The 22,770-nt window shown below is 40.0% G+C and overlaps 1 protein-coding gene across 2 annotated transcripts in view; it reads right to left on the bottom strand.

Moving 5' to 3' along the window:
• GLIS3 (GLIS family zinc finger 3) overlaps positions 1-22,770 on the bottom strand; it is a 695,814-nt gene that overhangs the window by 659,459 nt on the left and 13,585 nt on the right. For both annotated transcript variants that reach the window (XM_070794225.1, XM_070794226.1), the window contains exon 4: positions 5,129-5,259. The gene's annotated coding sequence lies outside the window, so the exon portion shown is untranslated. The remainder of the gene's footprint in view (positions 1-5,128; positions 5,260-22,770) is intronic.

Raw genomic sequence — 22,770 nt, 5'->3', positions numbered from 1 at the left:
CCATCTAATGCTCCTTTCCTGCTGTATCTCCCACAGACAGCCCATACTTGGACATCTGAAATGTTTGTTTGCTGTTTCCCACACATGCCAAGGTGCTGCCTTCTATCCTCTGTCTTTGCTCAGACAATTTCCTAACCCTATACACCTCTTGGTCCATCACTATCTGTCAAAATACCACTCATTCTTCAATACCATGGAAAAACAGACTTCTTTATAAAGCTTTTCTTGAACCCTTCCTTTGTGTTCTTAGCCTAAGTTTCAACATCTGTTAAAGTATGAACATCTATCAGATTAGTTGGGCTGCCATACAGCAGAATATTTGAACTCTTGACGTTTGAAATCAGAATAACTGGGTTTCAATCCTGGCTCAGTCTCTCTCTTGCTATGTCACCTTGTATACATTTCTTAACCTATCTGTGCTTCAGTTCCCTCACTGACAAAATAAAGATAGTAACAGCCTGTTTCATGGTGTTAAATGAGCTAATCCATGAAAAATCCTTACTGCAATGCTTGGCACACTGAAAGCATTTGGTAAGGTGTAGTTATTTTTATTTTATTAATAGCATGCCTTTGTCTCCACCCCCTATCATTAAGCTATAAAGTAGCTGAGGGAAGAGCCTGGGTCTTAGTCATCACTTTATACCTCATAGAACCTAGAAAGAAAGACAAATAAGCAAACCTTTGCACATAGTAAATACCTAGTATATGATATTTGAATTTAAGTGAATCATCCATAAAAATGTAATCTAAGAATTCAAGATAGCACTGTTGTTATCTGCATTTTTATGAATAGATGAGAGTACATGGAACCATAAGATACATGCTATATTGAGACTAGAAACCATTCTTGGCCTTGAAAAAAATCCTGATTATATATCTCTGTCCTAATTCCAGGATTTATATTCCACCACGAAGGCTATGCCAAGAATTCCCATCTTCTCAATTAAAGTTGTTTCCCTTCTCATTCAATTATACAGACATTTATTCAGCAATTCCTGATGGCATACACTATGTAAGGGATCAGATATAGCCTTCTCAGGCTCCTGCAAACTAGCTGCCTTTCAGCACTGGATTTCGAGCTCAGGACCCAGGTCATGCATTCATTTTCATATTCTATGAACTTGAAGCCCAGTGCTGGACAGCAACCAGTCTGCAGGATTTTCCTCTCTGGTGACAAGAGATGTATACTTATGGCAAATGGTAGAATAGCATGTCATGCTTCAATATAAAATAATTTTAATAATATGTATAGAAAATTACCTAGATCACGTCTGACCACTCCACCTACTGAACTGACCCAAATAGGCCCCTGCCAAATAGAAATACTAAGGTAAAGTAACAAAAACATTCTCCACATAACCAAGTTTGATAAAAAAAAAAAAAAAGGAATTTTCAGGTGCCAAAAATGGCATGAAATCAAGTTAGAGGAACAAATATGAGCTGATACCAGGAGGAGGCCACACGAATCTCAGATGGAGTTATGGACCCCGGGGGCAAGGGAGCTAGATTTCCAACACCTACAGAGAAAAAAAAAAAAATGAGTTCAGGCCCAAAGGAGGCTAAGAATGGAGCTGAACTCCCTGCAAAAGTATATCATCTGCCTGGGGTTTTGAGAGGGACAAAAATAATTACCTGTGAAAATTAAAACTCTGAGCCTACACCACACAGATTTAGGGTCTTAATTTATAAAACATTCATGATGTGGAAGCTCTGGCTGGTAATTTAACATAGCCTAGGGTCATTCGAAGAAGGCAATGGCACCCCACTCCAGTACTCTTGCCTGGAAAATCCCGTGGATGGAGGAGCCTGGTGGGCTGCAGTCCATGGGGTTGCTAGGAGTCGGACACGACTGAGCGACTTCACTTTCTCTTTTCACTTTCATGCATTGGAGAAGGAAATGGCAACCCACTCCAGTGTTCTTGCCTGGAGAATCCCAGGGACGAGGGAGCCTGGTGTGCTGCCATCTCTGGGGTCACACAGAGTCGGACACGACTGAAGTGACTTAGCATAGCATAGGGTCATTCATCCCCCTAGGAATCCAGCTAAAGCCAAGGCAAGATATTTCTGTAGAGACACTTTCAAAGTCCAGCTCCTCGTGGTTGTTGCAAAGGCACTTTGAACTCAGAGTGGAATCCTCCCTGCTTTTGCCAGCGCAGCCTACTCATGAATGGCACCACTTCCCACTAAGGCACATAGGTCTATGAGTTGTCCTTGATACCCTACAGTGACCATCACTAAGGCTTACTGATTTTTCCTTCTATATCTATCAGATCTGTCCATTTATCTTCATTTCCAATAACCCATCCTATTCCAAAGCACTATCACCTGTTGCTAGCCTCCTAACTGGTTTACTGTGCACCCACTTTATCAGCTGGAATAATATGAACTTGTCGTCTTATAGGACCAAAAGTATGGAAGTGGCAATTCCATAGATTCAACCTGATATTCTTCCCATTTGATTTCTACCCTACAAAAAGAGTTACCTTATCATAAATCAATCGGATCATGTTGCACCTGCCCCCTGCTTAAACTGTCCAAGGCTTTCCCACTGCTCTTAAGGTTAAGCTCCTAGGACTTCTCTGGTGATCTAGTGGTTAAGAACCTTTGCTTCCACTGGAGGAGACATGGGTTCAATCCCTAGCCAGGGAACTAAGATCCCACATGAATAAGTGTGGCCAAAAAAAGGAAAACAAAAACATGGAATGGAGGAATGAAGAGTGTGGATGCAGGGTTACCAAGGTAAAGACTGATACAATGGTTCTGCAGGAAAAGGTGAGTGCCTGAAACTAAGACTGGTTTTTCATGCATTACCTTAGCTAATCTTCAGAACATTCCATCTTTTTCTTCAGGCATTTTTATAAGCAAGGAGACTGGAGATATTAAGTGACTTGTTCACATAATGGTAGATCTAAAATGCTTAGCAAGGTTATCTGACTCCAAATCCAGCCGTCTTTCTATTTAAAACAACTGAGATAAGCAGGGGAGACAGCAAGAAACCCTGGAGTGGGAGCCAGGAAGTCCAGTGGTGACAGGAACTGGCCAGGTAATGTAAAGGCTGAGGCAGGTCATGACCAAGACAAGAGGCAGTGTTGGGGACCACATCTGGCTGAAAGGTGCATATAATTCTAGCTCTAAATTACTGTTGATATATTGAAATGCAGACCCAGTATTTTAAGCTGTCCTAATTTTAAGAGAAGTTCAAACCTTGACTTTTGTGTGCAATCATTCTGGTTATAAAACCTTATGCAGAGCAAAGAGAACATGTGTGCAGGATGAATGTGGGCTGTGGATACCAATTTGCAATCCCCAGTCTAAACGAATGGGAGAGTAGCAGGAAAGATGTACTATTTTCAGTATACACCTCTGCTTGTATCTTATATGGAAAATATTTGGGGAGGGCCCTTACGAATAATCTTAGCAATAGTTATCCAACTTGAACTTTGATGGTTCCACAGAACTGAGAAGTTAGGATCAGTTAATCTGTAACTAGCTTTATTGTTCCAAGATCACTATGTTCTGTTAAAGCAAAGAAACAACAACCACAGGAGGATAAACATCTTCATTCTTTGATCCTGAGGCAGGCAATGGGCAAGAAACCCAAATGGCCACTGTTGGAGAATGTGTGGATTACTGACAAGGCTACTCTTGTTACAAAGAAAATACAGACCAGCGATAAACTGATAGTGGCTCTTAATTCAAACTCCCAGTAGGAATTGTAGTCACTTTTAATATGCCAGAGATCATGGGAAAGTTCATCTTTATCTCATTTTGGGTTCCTTTCCTTAGCATTTTTCATTGAAGGAATAATAAGATGTCACAAACTGCTCTTCCAAGAGATACTATGATCAAATAAATATTTGCTTTTTAGTTTCAGTTCCTCTCACTCTGGCATGTGGAAGACCTTTACAGGTTTTCTGTTTGACTTCACCCTACCCCAAACACCAGCTAAGTACAAGCCGCAGAAATTGTTTGGATCCTTTTTCCTATGGTGTTTTTTTCAAATGTCAATCTGTATTTTATGATTTCCCAACACAGATATAATGTGACATTTAATTTCCAATCTATTTGAGAACAAACTGTGCTTTTTCTTACAGGATTGATTTATAATAAACAGCACTCATCTCCTATTAAGTAGAAATTGGTCTTAACAGACTATGAATATACTTAAATTTTCCATTTAAGTGGATTTTATAATATTGTTAATATAGCAATGTAAAATAAATGATAAGATATCTTTATCTTATTCCAATTGAACTGGCCTGTGAACCATTTGAGTACAATAATGGGGGAAATCAGTCCTGAATATTCATTGGAAGGACTGATGCCAAAGCAGAAATTCCAATACTTTGGTCACCTAATTCAAAAAACTGACTCATTTGAAAAGACCTTGATACTGGGAAAGATTGAAGGCAGGAGGAGAAGGGGACGACAGAGGATGAGATGGTTGGATGGCATTACCGACTCAATGGACATGAGTTTGAGTAAGCTCTGGGAGTTGGTGATGGACAGGGCAGCCTGGCGTGCTACAGTCTATGGGGTTGCAAAGAGTCAGACATGACTGAACGACTGAACTGAATGGAGGAAACACATATCATCCCACCTGTTACTGGACATTATAAGAATTAGATGAGCTCATGGTAGCAAGAAGGTTTTAAAAATTCCCTGCATTGTCTTTGCAATCAGGCTTCTTCCTGTGCAGCCATTTTCCAGGTTTGTAGTTTGCCTCTGAAAGACACACTCAGGATGGGTGTGGAGAGCCAGCTTGCCTCTCCACATGGTCTGCAGGCAGCCTCACTGGAACCACTGGCCATATTCCCCTATGGTGCTTATTTACTCAATTAAATCACTAGCAACTCAGTTGCCATGGCTTTCTTGAACGTTATTTTGTAAAGAATATTCCTAATTTGAGGTCCTAGAAATTTTCTTATATTCATTTGTAATTTTTAAAAGGCATCAGAAGTCAAAAGGAGAAATCAACCACAGCCTTCACATATTCCTGGATCACGGAAAGAAGAAACTGAGATAGATAGCTTTACTTATATCACTTTGTGTTAGTGAGGCTAGGCTAACTACTAGGTCAAATAACCCAGAAGTTTTGACACACAATTGGAATAAAAATGTTTCTTACTTCCATCACAGTTCAATGCAGGTTGGTGAGGCAGGGGAATGAAGAGTTCTGTTCCACATGTTAACCAGGGGCTTAGGATCCTTCCATCATGTGCTTTTACCATCTCTTAGTCCGTAGTTGGCAAACTTTTTCTGTAAAGAGCCATATAGAAAACATTTTAGGCTTCGTGGGCCATATGGTCTCTGTCACTGCAGCACAAAAGCAGCCAGAGGCAATATGTACATAAATAAGTATGGTTGTGTTCCAGTAGAACTTGATTTACAAAACCAGGCTGCTGCTGCTGCTGCTGCTAAGTCACTTCAGTCATGTCTGACTCTGTGAGACCCCATAGACGTCAGCCCACCAGGCTCCCCCGCCCCTGGGATTCTCCAGGCAAGAACACTGGAGTGGGGTGCCATTTCCTTCTCCAATGGATGAAAGTGAAAGTGAAGTCGCTCAGTCATGTCTGACTCTTAGTGACCCCATGGACTGCAGCATACCAGGCTCCTCTGCCCATGGGATTTTCCAGGCAAGAGTATTGCCTTCTCCAGGGGCTGTAATCCATTGACCCCTGCTCTAGAACCTTGTCCCTCTCTGCATTGAGACAATAGACAGAGTGAGCACCATGGAAGAGGCACATGTGAAATTAATGCCCATCCCCATGTAACTGTTCTGAGGATTATATTAAACAGTTTGTAAAGTGCTTAGTGTAAAGGTCAGTATGTAGGATTTGCTCCATAATTGGCCCTGTCATTTTTTTTTTTTTAAGTATAGGAATAAAGTACCTTTGGTATTTACAAGAGGAAATGGTCATACTTAATTGAGAGAGATCAGAAAAGGTTAGAGCTGATTCTCAAAGGTGGGGTAGGCTTTTATTTATTTATTTATTTATTTTAAGTAATAATACTTTTAATAAAATTAAGTTCTTAATAGCACATTTAATACATTAACCCTCCCCCTTCTTGGTTTCTCTGCATTTTGTGCAACATCACTTTGACTTGATTATTCATGGGTCCGTTTTGTAGGCTTTTAACATGAAAGAGTCGGGAACGCTTGAGCAAATGCATAACGGTTGGAAGCACTGTTAAGTTAGTTAGCACACAGTTTGGTTTGGCTGTAACACAGGGTTATTTGGAGGAATCAAGGGACATAAGTCTGGAAAAGTAAGAAGGCTTTGAACACCAGGTTTAAAGTTTAGACATATAGCAGCAACAGAGAGCCATTGTTAAGTTGTTGAGAAGTAAACACAAATTTTGTGTGCCAAAAATCTGTAAATTTGTTGTTTGAAACCCAGACTGTTTTCTAACACAGTGCAAGCAATTGGAGTTAAGAGTTCCAGGTTGGTCCACAAAAGCTTGTTTCTCAGGTGTTTATAACCTGTATTTGCAAGGAATAATTATTTTACTCAATCAACATACCCAGAAAATTATTCAGCTATAGAGCTATATAAATGTTGCTTTGATTCTCATTGTCTTAACCTAAAATAAGCTTTCCCAGGAAAAGTTCCTCAGTTAACATGTACAGAGATTTATGGCCAACTACTAAAATTCCTGGAAGGGTATGCCATGATAAAATATAGATTCAATTTTTTTGCCAACTCATTTGGATGCTGAGAAGTAATTTGCATGGAGGTGGAACCATGAAGTCAGAAGCTTATTTAGCTGGGCCTTCATTTCCAGATCCCTAAAAAGAACTACTTACCCCTAATTGACACAAACCTGTTGGGCTTGTTTTTCAGAACCCATCTGTGTTGAAAGCACTGATTTCAGCTGCCGTCTGTGCAGGAATCCCTGCTTCCACCTGCTGCTGGACAAATCTGTTCTGGCATTCAGGTAAGTTCTACCTAAATAGCAACTGAAAGGAAGCCTCAAATTTGGGAGCACCCAACACCAGTGCCTCATTCTGACATTTCATGTTAATAGTCATTTATTCACTCACACGCCACAAATATTTATGAGTATCTGCTGTGTGCCACATACTGCACTGATACCAGAGGTAGTAGAGACAGCCCATGAGAATCACACTGCAAATGAGTGTTTCACTACAGCATTACAATTTATCTTATGGGCGTACGTAGGAAAAGAGGCATCTAAAATTGTCTATAGGATTGGGAAAAAGCTTTTCTGAAAAGATAGTATCTGAGCTGGGATGTAAAATAGAAGCTTTAGAGAGAATTGGAGGACAGCATCTCATGTAAAGAAATCAGCAAATAACAAAAGCATTTGATTACAGAGCACTGTGCATATTCAGTGAATATTTGCTAAGGGGCATGAATGGATGAATACATGGATGTGAAGAAATTCTTTGGAAACCCTGTATTATCTTCTACCCAGTGATGTCAGTGCCTTGAGGTTTAATTTCAACTCTACCTCTAGCTCTCAGAAGACAGCTTTCCTCATTCTGTTAAAAATTTTAAATCTTGACAATGAAAGATCTTCATCCTAATGCACATTTTAAGCACTGAACACACCCCCATACTCAGTGCTAGGATTTCCCATTCTAGGAGTTCTGAAGCTGCCTCTTACCTAGTGCTCCAGACCCCAATCCAGAATACAAACTCTTAAGGACAGTTCAGAAATACCCTGGGCTGATAATTGGGTTACTACCAATAAAGTCACTGAGTCAGCAGGCCACTTGGTTTGGTTGCTGCTCAAACTGCGGAGCCTGAAGTCTCCTTCCTTCCGAATCATGCATGTGATGGGATGTACAGGCTCCAAGAATTAGCTGGTAGCAGTTTTTTTCTCCCTTAAATTTCTTTTAGGAGACATGAGTCCTACTCCAGTACCTGGATTCAGGTAACAATCCTATGTCCAGTCCTCCAACTCTCCTGACACATTTTCAAGGCTCTGTTACCCAAAAGAGCCGTATTCCTAACTGTTACTGCCTGCTTCCAGACCCAAAGGCCAGCAGTCCTGTAACTCCAGCCCCACCCCCCACTTACAGTTTGTTCATTTCTGATATACTGAGACATTTAATCTTATGCTTGTAGTCCACTTATATTTTAAGGTGAACGATACGAAATTTCTAAAATTCAACAGCTTTTACCTATGAGAACTGCAATCACAGAAAGTCAACTTAATATTTTTTTGTGGATTTTATTTTTTTCATATTTTATCCATTGTGTCTGCATTTTGGAGCAGAGGGTATGTGTCCAAATATAATTTATTTTTCCAATTTGACCAGAAGTCTCGTCTCTTAAAATGAAATTCTCATTCATGATGAGTTAGAAGTTGACTATCAGAAAAATTAATGAAGATGCAGCATTCTTAAGGTCAAAAAGAAAGATCAAAGGAATGAAGTGTAACCCAATTAAGGAGACTAAAATGGAAGGGAATAATGGTGGAAGAGGAAATATTTAAATATTTAAAAGGGGGGCAAGATGGGATTAAAGAATCAAGAGGACGCTGTTAGAGAATACACTTGTGAAACATGTTTCTAGAGGCCAGTTCAAGAAAAGTGAGTGTGAGGTCCAGGAAAAGGAATGCTGCTGCTGCTGCTAAGTCACTTCAGTTGTGTCCGACTCCGTGTGACCCAACAGACGGTGGCCCACCAGGCTCCCCCGTCCCTGGGATTCTCAGACAGGCAAGAACACTGGAGTGGGTTGCCATTTCCTTCTCCAATGCATGAAAGTGAAATTGAAAGTGAAGTCACTCAGTCATGTCTGATTCTTAGCGACCCCGTGGACTGCAGCCCACCAGGTTCCTCCATCCATGGGACTTTCCAGGCAAGAGTACTGGAGTGGGGTGCCATTGCCTTCTCCAGGAAAAGGAATAATAGGCTTAAATGTTAAGTGACTGCAAAGAAAGCAGATTTGACCTAAACTCTGGGTTGCCCTAGGAATTCAGTCAGAAAGATCCTTTATTCCCTGCAAAAAGAAATAGTTTAGCTGGCCTAGGTTCAAAGAGGTAGGTTCAAAGAAACTCAAATTACGTAGATCCATCTCAGGTTGACATGCTCAATTTTGCTTTGTATATCCCTGTCTCTTGTTTGGCTGTAGAGAGGTTCTATCCACAGTAAAATCAAAGTGACTTGACTCCCTACCGCTAGGTAAGGTACTGGTGATTCACCACAGAGCATCAGCCCTGGAAAGAATTCAGGGTTAAGACCATGGTGGAAGGAAGAGAAATCTCTTGATCTGGTGTTTAATTTCTGTAGAGAGAACCAGGAGAAAGTGACAGGAGCTGACTGTTTGAGATGTAACATGCAAAAAAAAAAGCTCTTTTGCAAAATAATGTATACCACTTAAATGTTAATTCACAAGAGGATCATAATAACTACTCTGCTTCACACACACAAAAATAAAGACACCTAAGCAATGCCTGTTTCCCCAACAGAAGTGACACATAACCACATGCTAAGTTTCCACTCACCTTTCTGTCTGAGTTAGCATCATTATCTTAATTATCTTCCAGTTCACACATTTTATTTCTTTTTTAAAAAACAAGTATTTATTTATTTATTTTTGGCTGTGCTGGGTCTTTGTTACTGCGTGGGCTTTTCTCCAGTTGTGGCAAGCAAGGGCTCCTCTCCAGTGGTGGTGTGCAGGCTTCCCATTGCAGTAACTTCTGTTGCACAGCACCAGCTCTAGGGTGTGCGGGCTTCAGCATTTGCGGCACATGGCCTCCAGAGCACGAGCTCAGTAGTTCTGGTGCACAGGCTTAGTTGCTCCACAGCATGTGGGATCTTCCTGCATTAGGGATCAAACCCACATTTCCTGCACCAGCCAGGCAGATTCTTTACCACTGAGCCACCAGGGAAGGCCCTACACATTTTCTTGAATGAACTGGAGAAATGAGCTTTTGTCTCTGGCCTCTCTTTCATATGTGAATCATTAAGCCTCCTGTAATTCAGCTGTGTATCAGTCTCTTTTTTCCAGCAACTTCAAATTCACCTGTATGAAGCAAAACATCTGGTTGCTGGACATGACCTCATAAGTCTGGTATTCTGATTACCTTGTCAGTTATCATGAACAAAGCGAGCTATTCCATCATTAGAAGTCTGGCTTCCTCTACTTTTATGTATTTTTTCCCTTGCCTCTCCTACCTCTCTATTTAGATGAACACATGAGAAAAGCCAAAGCTTCTGGTGTATATGGCACCAGTGACATTTGCATTCCCTGTAGACACACCCTCTCAGCCTCACTAGCCCAGGCTTTTTTGCATCCGAGGATTGAAAACTTGTTTTCAGATTTGATTACAAAATTGCTTCAAAGATGTTATGCTTGAATAAATAGTCTGAAAAGAACTGAGTGAAAACCTTCTTAATGGGCTCAGTTTTAGTTCCTTCTTCCCCAAGATGCCAAAACATCTTACAAGAAACATGAGGGTTAAATATATAATTTTTCTTTGTCATATGAAATCTGTCCCGTTGCCTGGAGTTGCACCTCATACATTTGATCTCATATATGCTAATTGGTTGCATTTTGCCATTTTAATCATTATGCATCAACCATAGGGAATATTAGAAAGAAGGAAATCCAAGGACAGCAGTATAGTATAGTGTTGTGTGAGAGAAAGGGCACAGGATTTATTTCTTAGTCTCTCTGGATCTCAGTCCATTCAATCAGGAATATAGTACTTATCTCACAGGAGTTGTACTTATCTTTGAAAACTGCAAAATGCTAGAACATTTTTATCACTATTTTAATTATAATATTAACAAAATCATACAATGATGAAGCAGGAAGGGACCCTGGAAATAAACTAGTTAGGATTTAAGAGATGAGGAAACTGAGGATCAGACAGTATACATCTAGCATGTTGAGGGCAACTCAGACTTTGAATATCTCAGGTACTCTCATTACTACAAGGATCATACAGATAAAAAGACAGAGGTTGGCTGGCTGCCAGTTGAGGAATCAGTGGTTGTGGGGGTTGTTGGGAACTGGAAGTACATTTGCCCCATTACTGGTTTCTGCATATCATTTTTTACCATATCACCAGGTAGGTCCAGGATTGCCAGATCTAATCTTTTCTAGAAAACCAGAAATCTAAATTTTTTGATATGTGAAGCCTCCTACTAAATTTTAAATGATATTTCAGTTTTTAAAATAATGTTCTATAGGTCAAACAATATCTGAGGGTCAGAATTAGCCCATGGTTTACCAATCTCATCTACAGAGAAATGTCCAAATTCTTTCTCATGGTATCTAAGGCCTTGCTTCCTTCTTCAGCTCACTTCCTATCTGTCCTTGCCTGTGCTTAGACACCAGCTTAGCACTGAACAGGTCATAATTCCACAAATACACCTACTGATTCTCATGAACATGCCCACTGACCGTCCCTCAATTACTCTTGCTCCTTGCTTGTGCTGTACTTTATGCCTGCAATGAATCTTTCTCCCATATTACTGTGCATCTTATCTTTCTAATGAGGACTAATTTCTGAACAGTCTCCTCATCACAATACCACATAATATGTCCACCCATTATATTTCTACAATGTCTCGGACATATCCTTGCATTTACCTCACTGTATGGAAAGTACTTGTTTTATGTCTGCTGTTGCAATCAAAATCTCAGCTAATGCTGAGAAATTAAACTCTTCATTCTTACTCCAATGCGACCACTGATCACCCTTCCTGAACTTCACTCTGCTTCTTGACTGGTCTTTGATTCAAAGTACTGCTGATCTGCTTGAACAGATCCTTATATCTTCTCTCCAATGGATGGCTTCATGGAGGACAGCCTCCTCAAGGACTCAGGTGACCTTCTCTCTCCTCTTGATGGGAGGATGTATAAAGCAATGCACCCCTTGGCATAGTCCTCTCTTCAGCACCTGAGACCAATGTATTCTATGCTCAAGTCCTGTTCTTTTATTTTGTTTTCGCTTTTGTTCCTGTCCTATTTGTCCTCCAAAGTAGTGAAGCTTTCCCTAACTGATACTGGCCACTAAAGCTCTTTTGGAGCTCTCTTCTAATTCAGCCCAGTTCAAGATCTTGCGATCCCTCACTGCAACAATGGTGGGTCAATGCAGCGGGGAAGAAAGGGAGAGGTCAACTCTACCTGAATCGTATGGCGTGATAGGGGATGACTGACTGATCAAAGGAAAACTGCGGTGTTTTTAACTGAAGAAAGGTGAATGAATACCAGACAAACACAGATAAGTACTGCACCAGATCCTCTTAATGCCCAGTCTAAGATTTCCTCCACAGCTCTCTATTATCCCAATCGGAGTGGCTACTTGTGTGTCTGCCTTCAGATTCCTGGTGTTTAAGCAGAATAAACTCAAGTTTGGCTTATTTATCAAAACAAAGCCTTTGAAGTAAAGTTATAAAGATTTCACTTTAAATTGGCAGAACCATGGACAGCACCCAAGTTTGCACAGTAGTCTTATCATTTGAAATAGGAAGAAATCTTTTCAACATGTTAAAAACCTCTAATTTTATAGATGGAAAAAACAAAGGTTATTATGACTAGCCCAAGATTGTAGAGAGCTGAAGCTCAAGTCTAAGTCTTAAAATCCAGGCCCCTTTGCCCCATATCCTGCTTTCTCAACACATTATGATAACATGGTAACATGAGGGAAAGAGCAAAGGGACAGATCTAGGGGACAGTAGTGGACACCTGTTATTTCTCCCTTTCTAGCATACATCTCCTCTTATTTTGATAAATACATCTCCATTTCTGTCTTGGAGAACTACCCTTCCCCTTTGGCAGGGTATATAGCCTACTCTCCTCTGGTCAGTGGGTGTAATATGGCCCAGACTGGGCATATTAGGTTCTCTCTCCCATGCTTTCAATATAAGCAGGGTTACTCAAGAAAAAACATATAGGGACTTCCTTGGTGGTCTGGTGATTAAGAATCTGCCTGCCAAGGCAGGAGACACCAGTTCAATCCCTGATCCAGGAAGATTTCACATGCTGCAGGACAACTAAACTCATGTGCCACAACCACTGAGCCCATGCTCTGGAGCCTGTGCTCTGCAACAAGAAAAGCCACCACAATGAGAACCCTGAGCACCACAATGAAGAGTAGCCCCTGCTTGCTGCAACTAAAGGAAGCCCCCACACAGCAACGAAGACCCAACATAGTCAAATAAATAAATAACATTTTTTAAAGGACATACAGTAGGAGGTGACATATTCCCATGCTGATATCCTAAAGTGGATCTTCCAAATTTGAAGAAACTCTGATTTCATATAACCTAAAACTCTGCATGTGTGACAATAAATATTTTTTATTCTTTTTAATATACTATAGCTCTTCCTATTTTTATACCATTCATCTCACCAAAACTATCAAGAATTAAGCAACATTTAGTGTTTTTACACTTCATTTGGTAATTTATACCTTTTCCCAGAGTCCTGGGTAGATAGTGCAAAGTAGAATTTAGCTCTGAGATAATAATTGATTTCTCAGTCTAAAATAGAAATATTAAAAAGTCTACTCCTTAAATTTGCCTTTGTGACATATTCTAAAGTTACTGTTCTTCCACATGGGTGAGCTCATAAATTGCTGAGTTTTGATTGATTTATATTTCATTCACAACTTGTGTGAGATTTCCTTCCATCTTACAGTCTTCAGTTACCCTGAGTTCATTTAAAAATCTGTCACCACGGTCTTTATAGACAACTAAATAGCATTAGCCACAATTTGTTGATGGAGAGATTATTAACAGAATGGGAGTGAAAGGACAAGGGAGAGGAGAAGAATGAGGCATCCTGTGTAGTAAGAAAGAGGCTGGTAGAGGGTCAGACTTGGGATAGTAGGGTTCCAGTTCTAGTTCTGTCACTGAGCAAGTTATCCTGGGTCGATCATATTTCTCTGAATGGATGAAACTGCCTCTTACATTCCTTCCAACCTAACATTGGAGGATTCATCCAGTCATTCATGCAATTAATGTTTAAGTCTATTCTTTAACATCATGTATCAATCAATTATGGAGCGCTCAAAGATGATGTGTTTGCTTGTACCTTTTCAGATCCTGAAAATGTACATTTATAATAAAATCGATTGCACTTTCTGTAGGAGAAAAGCAGATATTTAGCAAGTTTAGCAGAAAGTCATTCACATTTGACACCCTCTGTGTCCTTGTTTCAAGCGGATTTTGGCACTTACATCTTTGGCCCTGTAATCATGTAAGGGCTTTGAACTGCAGAAATGCCTGTATCATGCTGGACTAAAAATCCAAGATCTGGATTCTGGCCCTATAGCTCCTTCTGTACATATGACTGTGGCAGACTTGTTAGGACTCTGGTAGATACAGAAACTAAAGGCCACTTAAACACTAAAGACCATAAATTACATGGGAGAGCTGAACCACCAAGCTGCAGGAGATCAGAAATGCACCTGAGCACCTGGAACAATCAGTGACTCAGGCCCAGCCAGGACTCACCTTTCATCTGGTCTCTGCTCCTCCCAGCAAGCTAGCTTCATTCTCTCTCTTTTTTTTTTTTTTTCAGACTGGTTTTCCCTGCCTTTCTCTGATCTAGGCTATTAAATTTATATATTCACTCAATAGCTGTTGCCTTTGAGCCTGACTGAGCAGGCACTGTTCTAGGCACTAGCAAAATAGTAGTGACAAGGAAAATGTCTGCCCTCAGGGACTCGTGTACTTGTGGAGTGGAGAAAGTCGCAGAACAGACATATGTACAAGTAATATGTAAGGCAGTATTAACTGTTGTAGAGAACAATAATAAGCATAAGAGGTTAGGGACTACTGAGTGGCTGCAGCGGTAGTGGTGGTGTGTTATTTTGTAAAAGTGGTCAGGGAAAGTCTTCTACTGTTTGGTTATATTTGAACAAACCATGAAGTTAGGGAGAAAGTAAAAAGAAAATCTGGTGTAACATCGAATACAAAGACCCCTAAGTGGGAACATACACGTGACATGTTCAAGGACAAACAAGGGGCCAGTGTACTGGAGTAGAACTGGGAGAAAAGAAGAGTGCCAAGAGACAAGATCGGAAGGTAACAGTAGCCAGGTCATATATTAATAGATCCAAGATCACTATGTTTACTCTGGGTGTTTGCTCTGAGATGGAACATCACTGGAAAATATTGAGCTGAGAAGTGAAAGGATCTGACTTATGTTTGAGTGGAACCACTCTGGCTGCTGCATGGAGATTAACTTGGAGGGGAGGAAAGCGAAGGCAGGGGGCCTATTTAGGAGGCTATTTCAATAATCTAGATAAGAAATAATGTGGTAGAGTTGGTGAGAAATGGTCATATGCTGAATATATTTTGAAGGCAGTTAGTCAACATTATATGCTAAAGTACTGGATGTGGTGTAAAGGTGGAGAGAACCAAAGGTAGCCTAAGACAGAGAGTAGAAGAAGCCTGAAGACAAAGCCCCAGACCTCCTCAACTGTTAGAGATGAGGAGGCCTGCAAAGAAGGCTCAGAAGGAATAGCTAGCAAGATAAGAGGAGAAGCAAGAGACAATGGTATCCTATAAGCCATCTCAGAAAACAAAGGAGGAAAAAGTGATCGACCATGCTAAAAGCTGCTGAATGGTGTAGAGAAATGAGGCTTGAGAACTGACCACCTAGCAAGACCACACGGAGAAGGCAATGGCACCCCACTCCAGTTCTCTTGCCTGGAAAATCCCATGGACGGAGGAGGCTGGTGGGCTGCATTAGGTGGAGTCACAAAGAGTCGGACACGACTGAGCGACTTCACTTTCACTTTTCACTTTCATGCATTGGAGAAGGAAATGGCAACCCATTCCAGTGTTCTTGCCTGGAGAATCCCACAGAGGGGGAGCCTGGTGGGCTGCCATCTATGGGGTCACACAGAGTCGGACACGACTGAAGTGACTTAGCAGCTGCAGCAGCAACAGGATCACAGGGGCTCAGAGGTGACTTTGATAAGAGCTATTTTCAGTGAAATGATGGAGACAAATCCTCTGAAAACTTGTGCCACTGAAGAGGTGCTGAATTTTCAGTTCTAGTTTTTAAAATCCTAAAGATGAACCCCAATTAATACGGTTCAGATCCAGCATTCACCTTTAGGCCAATAAACTATGACCAAGAGAAAGGATAACATTATAGGTTAGTGGTAGGTTGATCAATGTTGGGGGTTCTCAGGCTGTCATGTAGGAACATGGACACCTAAGATTTATGTGTAGATTGAGAAAGAAATCAGGAAGGAGGAAGAAGAGGTCACTAAGGATCTCCCCAATGTTGGGTTTGAAACTTAACCTTTAATTATAAAATGGCATTGACATTCCCACTTTATAGAACTGGTGTCAGAACCAGATCAAAAAAACAGACTGTGATGAATGAACTCTGCACATCCTGTAACTTCTATACAGACATGATAGTTTACCACAACAAGCATAATGGTTTACCATCATGATGTCAAAACAGAAGGGCACACCCCGGTGGCACATCTTCAGGCATCAATCCCTGGCCACACTGTGCCCCATGAAGAAGCTAGGCATATATCTTGTAGACTAATATAGCTGGATGTTCTGGCTAGAAGCACAACTCTTTTTCCCAAGTTTAAACACTGGGAGGTCTTAGAAAAAGGTACTCCTAATAGCTGTCAAAACAAAAAGTTGAAAAAGCTATCCCAAGGGTAGCATAAAGAAAGAAAGAAAGAAAGAAGGAAGGAAAACAGTAAAAAAGGAAAAGAAGGCTAAAGAAAAGGAAAAGAAAAAAGAGACATTATTGGCAAGGAGGGAAAGGAAAGAGGCAAATAAAGGAGTTTATTTCATTTATGTACAATATATTATTTATGTATATGTTATTCTTATATATAAACACATGTATATACATGTACATGTGTATATGAACAGATATATGTACAATATATATTCATAAACGTATGCCTAGATAGGGGAGCCAGATAGAGAGGTATGTAATATATTCCACGTTGGACTATAAGGAGAAAGGTTAAATTTTACATTCCCATCCCATATCATACAACTGAATAGTAAACTGCAAAATACTGCATTTATTAGTAATATAAATCAATAAGAGCAAAAGACAATGAAAGCTAAAAAAAAAAAAAAAGAAGAATCCTCTACATGCACCGGGGATTTGTCCTTGTTCTTTCTTTCTACTTCTGACAAGGCATTTCCAAAATGCAGTCTTTCAAAAATAAAGACATACAGATGGCTAACAAACACATGAAAAGATGCTCAACATCACTCATTATCAGAGAAATGCAAATCAAAACCACTATGAGGTACCATTTCACGCCAGTCAGAATGGCTGCAATCCAAAAGTCTACAAGCAATAAATGCTGGAGAGGGTGTGGAGAAAAGGGAACCCTCTTACACTGTTAGTGGGAATGCAAACTAGTACAGCCACTATGGAGAACAGTGTGGAGATTCCTTAAAAAAACTGGAAATAGAACTGCCTTATGATCCAGCAATCCCACTGCTGGGCATACACACTGAGGAAACCAGAAGGGAAAGAGACACATGAACCCCAATGTTCATCGCAGCACTGTTTATAATAGCCAGGACATGGAAACAACCTAGATGTCCATCAGCAGATGAATGGATAAGAAAGCTGTGGTACATATACACAATGGAGTATTATTCAGCCATTAAAAAGAATACATTTGAATCAGTTCTAATGAGGTGGATGAAACTGGAGCCTATTATACAGAGTGAAGTAAGCCAGAAAGAAAAACACCAACATAGTATACTAACACATATATATGGAGTTTAGAAAGATGGTAACAATAACCCTGTATACAAGACAGCAAGAGAGACACTGATGTATAGAACAGTCTTATGGACTCTGTGGGAGAGGGAGAGGGTGGGAAGAGCTGGGAGAATGACATTGAAACATGTATACTATCATGTATGAAACGAGTCGCCAGTCCAGGTTCGATGCACGATACTGGATGCTTGGGGCTGGTGCACTGGGATGACCCAGAGGGATGGTATGCGGAGGGAGGAGGGAGGAGGGTTCAGGATGGGGAACACAGGTATACCTGTGGCGGATTCATTTTGATGTTTGGCAAAACCAATACAATATTGTAAAGTTTAAAAATAGAATAAAATAAAAATAAATAAATAAATTTAAACAGAAAAAAAAAACACAAGGATCTCGAAGAGCACTAGCCCCATGTGAGCCCAATTACTCCCTGGCTGTTTGTTACGTACTTAAGGGGACATATTAATTCTTTGATATGAAATGAGCCCTATTTTAAGAAAGGTTTAAAGCAATTTTTTTCCTGTCCTCAGAGAGTTAATAATTTTTAATAACTCCTAAGACCTGTCTGACTTCTTCTCGGGAAGTGCAGATATCCTCTTATTTTACCAAATCAGGAATTCTCTGACAAGTTTCAGAACATGAATATGTTACTCTTTTTCTGTGATATTTCCATCTTCTAAAATGAACCACACAAATCAAGATAAAAGACATTGACATTTTGAAACCTCAGATATAAATTGAGTTAGTATCCAGTTAGACTTTATTCTATTTTGTGTTTCCTTTATAATCATGCTTATTAATATGTCATCCATGTATACCCCAGAGAGATAAGTTCCCATGATGTTTTTCTTTTTAAAATAAGTCATCTATATTTCTTCCATAGGGGATGTATTTTCTACTTATGACACTTAAATAATCACACAAGAGCCTTTAAGACAGAGTAAAATAAATAATTAAATTGTTAAAATGTCCATACTACCCAAAGCCATCCATAGAGTCAATCAGGGCCTGTCCAGATTTCAATGGCAATTTTTACAGAAATAGAAAAAAAAAATCTTAAAATGTATATGAAATCACAAAACACTCTAAATAGTCAAAACAATTCTGAGAAAAAAGAACAAAGCTAGAGGCATCACACATCCTGATTTCAAACTATATTATAAAAATATAGTACTCAAAACGTTATAGTATTGGCATAAAACAGACACATAAAACAGAACTGAGAGCCCAAGACTGAACCCACACATGTACAACCATCTAATATCTGACAGAGGCCCAAGAATACACAATGAGGAGAAGACAGTTTCTTCAACAGACAGTGTTGGGAAAACTGAACAGTCACATGTGAAGAATGAAAGTGAACTCCTATCTCATACCATTCACAAAAATTAACTTTAAATCGATAAAAGATGTGTAAGACCTGAAACCATAAAACTCCTAGAAGAAAACGGAAAAAGCTCCTTAACATTGGTCTTGGCAATGATTTTATGGTGTTTTTATGAATATGACACCAAAGCACAAGTAATGAAAACAAAAATAAACCAGTGGAACTACCTCAAACTAAGGGATTCCTTAGTTTGGCTCAGATGGTAAAGAATCTGCTCGTAATGCAGGAGACCCAGGTTTGATTCTTGGATCAGGATGATCCCCTAGAGATGGAAATGGCTACCCACTCCAGTATTCTTGCCTGGAGAATCCCTTGGACAGAGAACCCTGGCGGGCTATAGTCCATGGGGTCACAAATAGTTGGACACAGCTGAGTGACTAACACTTTCACTTTCACACATCAAACTAAAAAGCTCCTGCACAGAAAAAGAGAAACAATCAACAAAATGAAAAAGCAGGGCTTCCCTAGTGGCTCAGTGATAAAGAGTCCACCTGTCAATTTAGGAAACAAGGGTTCAGTCCCTGATCTGGGAAGATTCCCCAGTGCTGTGAGGCAACTAAGCCCGTGCACACAACTACTGAGCCTGTGCTTTGGGGCACGGGAGCTGCCACTACTGAAGCCACGTGCTGCGACTACCGAACCCCACATGCCCTAGAGCCCATGCTCCACAAGAGAAGCCACCACAACTGAAGAGTAGCCCGCTTTGGTCCAACCATAGAAAAACCCATGCAGCAAAGAAGACCCAGTGCAGCCGAAAACAGATAAATAAAACAATAATTTTTTTTTAATTTAATGAAAAAGCAACTTATAGAATGGGAGAAAATATTCACAAACCACATATCTGATAAGGGGTTAATATCCAAATATATAAGGAACTCATAGAATTCAATAACAAAAAGAACAAATAATCCAATTTTAAATGGGCAAATACTCTGAATAAACATTTTTCCAAAGAAGATATTCAGATGACCATTCAGCACCTACATGAAAAGGTACTCAATGTCACTAGTCATCAGGGAAATACAAGTCAAAACCACAAGGAGATATCACCACAGACCTGTTAGGATAGCTATTATCAAAAAGACAAGAGATAACAAATGCTGAGGAGGATATAGAGAAAAAGGCACCCTCAGACATCATTGGTAGGAATGCAAACTGATGCAGCCACTATGGAAAACAGTGTGGAGGTTCCTCAAGAAATTAAAAATATAACTACCATATGATCCAGCAATCCCACTTTTGGGATGTATCCAGTAGAAATGAAATCACTCTCTAGAAAGGATATGTGTACCCCAGATTCACTGCAGCATTATTTACAATAGCCAAAATATGAAAACAGCCTAAATGTCCACCAATGGCTGACTAAAGAAAATGTGGTGTATATATGTCTATATACAATGGAATATTATTCAGCCACAAGAAAGAAAATCCTGCCACTTGTGAGAACATGGATGAATCTTGAGGGCATTACGCTAAGTGAAATAAGTCAGACAGAGAAGTACAAAGAATGTGTGATCTCACTTATATACGGAATCTTAAAAAAAACTGAACTCATATAAACAATTGTTACATGTGGGATCTAGTTCTCTGATGAGGGATCGAACGCAGGCTCCCTGGATTGGGAGTGAGGTCTTAGCCACTGGACCACCAGGGAACTCCCCAAACTTTCAGGTTTAAGATGAGTAAGTTCAGGGGATGTAATGTACAGTATGGTTAACTAGAGCTAACAAAACTTTATTGTATATTTGAAAGCTACTCAGAGAGTAAGTCTTCAAAGTTCCCACCACATACAGAAAATATTATAACTATGTATTGCAATAGATACCTAAACAAACTTGTGGTAATCATTTCACAATATATACATATATCAAATCATTACACTGTGTAACTTAACACACAACATTATGTGTCAGTTATATCTCAATAAAGCTAGGAAAAAAGAGCAAATTGTTCTCAAACTGTTAGTAAAATTAGTAAAAGTAATTTTATCTCCTTTAGTTACGGAGTAGAGTCCCCATATTTTGAAACGCCTCTCTGATCTTTCCCCAACTCTCATTCAGATTTTTACAGTGTGGATCATAAGTGTTACGAGTTTGAATTCTTTGCTGCCCCTCCTTCCAGGCCCTTCCCTCTGGAAGGCTGTACATGCCTGACCCATTCATTGGCTTCACGCCTGGTTGTGTGACTTGCTTTGGCCACTGAAATACGAGAGACAGTAATGTGCACCATTTGGGTAAAGCTTTAAGAGCCATCACATAGCTGCCATCTTCTCTTCTCCCTGACCACAAGACCAGCACTAGACTGCTCTCTTACTGTGAGTCCTAAAATGAAGACAAATTGGAGCTGAGTTGAAAAGGACCCCTGATGGATATACAGCATGAAAAAGGAATAAATGCTTGTTGTTATAAAGGTCTGAGATTTCAGGGATAATTTGTTACTGCAGCATTAACTTAACCTGACAGAAAATGATTTATAAATTATTTTATGTATTATGGTTGTAAAATATAAATACTACAATAATTGGCAAAAAAGTATAATAAGATCTCCAAACTCTCTAAGCTTCTAATTTTCTGGAAGAGTTTTTAAAAACTGAGAATAGCAACAAGAACATGCCAAGTGAGTTGGAAAATTCATGTTACAAACCAGTAATTCTTATTTTTGTCCATGGACCACACTGTTAATACTACATATATTTTAGGTCAATAGAAGGACTCCCCAGCGTGGAAGAGGTGGTGGTGATGTGTGCTCAGTCATGTCTGACTCTTTGAGACACCATGGACCACTAGCCTGCCAGGCTCCTCTGTCCATGGAATTTTCCAGGCAAGAATACTGGACTGGGTTGCCATTTTCTACTCCAGGGGATCTTCCTGACCTGGGATCACACCTGAGTCTCCCATGTCTTCTGCATTACCAGGCGGATTCTTTACCACTGAGCTATATGGGAAGCCCCACAGCTGCAGAAGTCTCTTGTCATTTTATAAGAGAAACCCTCAGAAAATATATACCAGACCAGACCGCTCAAACTGCAATCTGTGAACTTTCTTTCATCAGTCTTCAATGAGATAAGCCCAGAAATTAAGAGTGTATTTAGAAGCTCTTAGAGCAATTTGACATTATCAGAACATCCAAGCTCAAGGTTGGTCAAGCTGTCTTGTTAAGTGAGGTAAATTGTCAGACTAGTGTGGTGAGTCATATGTAGCACAAGCTGCCTACTAAGATTCATCTTCCACAGATCATACACACACACCCACACACACACACACACACACATCCTCATCCTTCACCACAGATAGTCTGAAAAGGTCTGACTGAGAACCTGCCTGGAAGTCATCAGAAGAACCATTATACTTACAGTGATAAGAAACCTAACAGAGGACCTAAAATACACAGATGCTGTAAGTAAAATTGAACTGTTCTCTTGGAAAAATCCATGTCATATTAACAATCTTCCTGACATTTTCTGTCCCACTTGAGATTTACAAAGGCAGACAGTAGAAATAACATTCCTTAATTACCCACTGTGTGTGGAACACTGTACAGTTCTTGGGTTCTGAAATACTGTCACAAAACGCGGAATACATTTTCTCTTAGAAACAGTTTTACTAATGGTGGGGAGAATCCTAGCCTATGAAGTTGACTTCACCTAAGAAGCAGCTGAACTGT

Source organism: Bos indicus, chromosome 8 (assembly GCF_029378745.1).
Source record: "Bos indicus isolate NIAB-ARS_2022 breed Sahiwal x Tharparkar chromosome 8, NIAB-ARS_B.indTharparkar_mat_pri_1.0, whole genome shotgun sequence".
Lineage (NCBI taxonomy): Eukaryota > Metazoa > Chordata > Mammalia > Artiodactyla > Bovidae > Bos > Bos indicus.
This window is presented reverse-complemented; position numbering and strand designations above follow the sequence as displayed.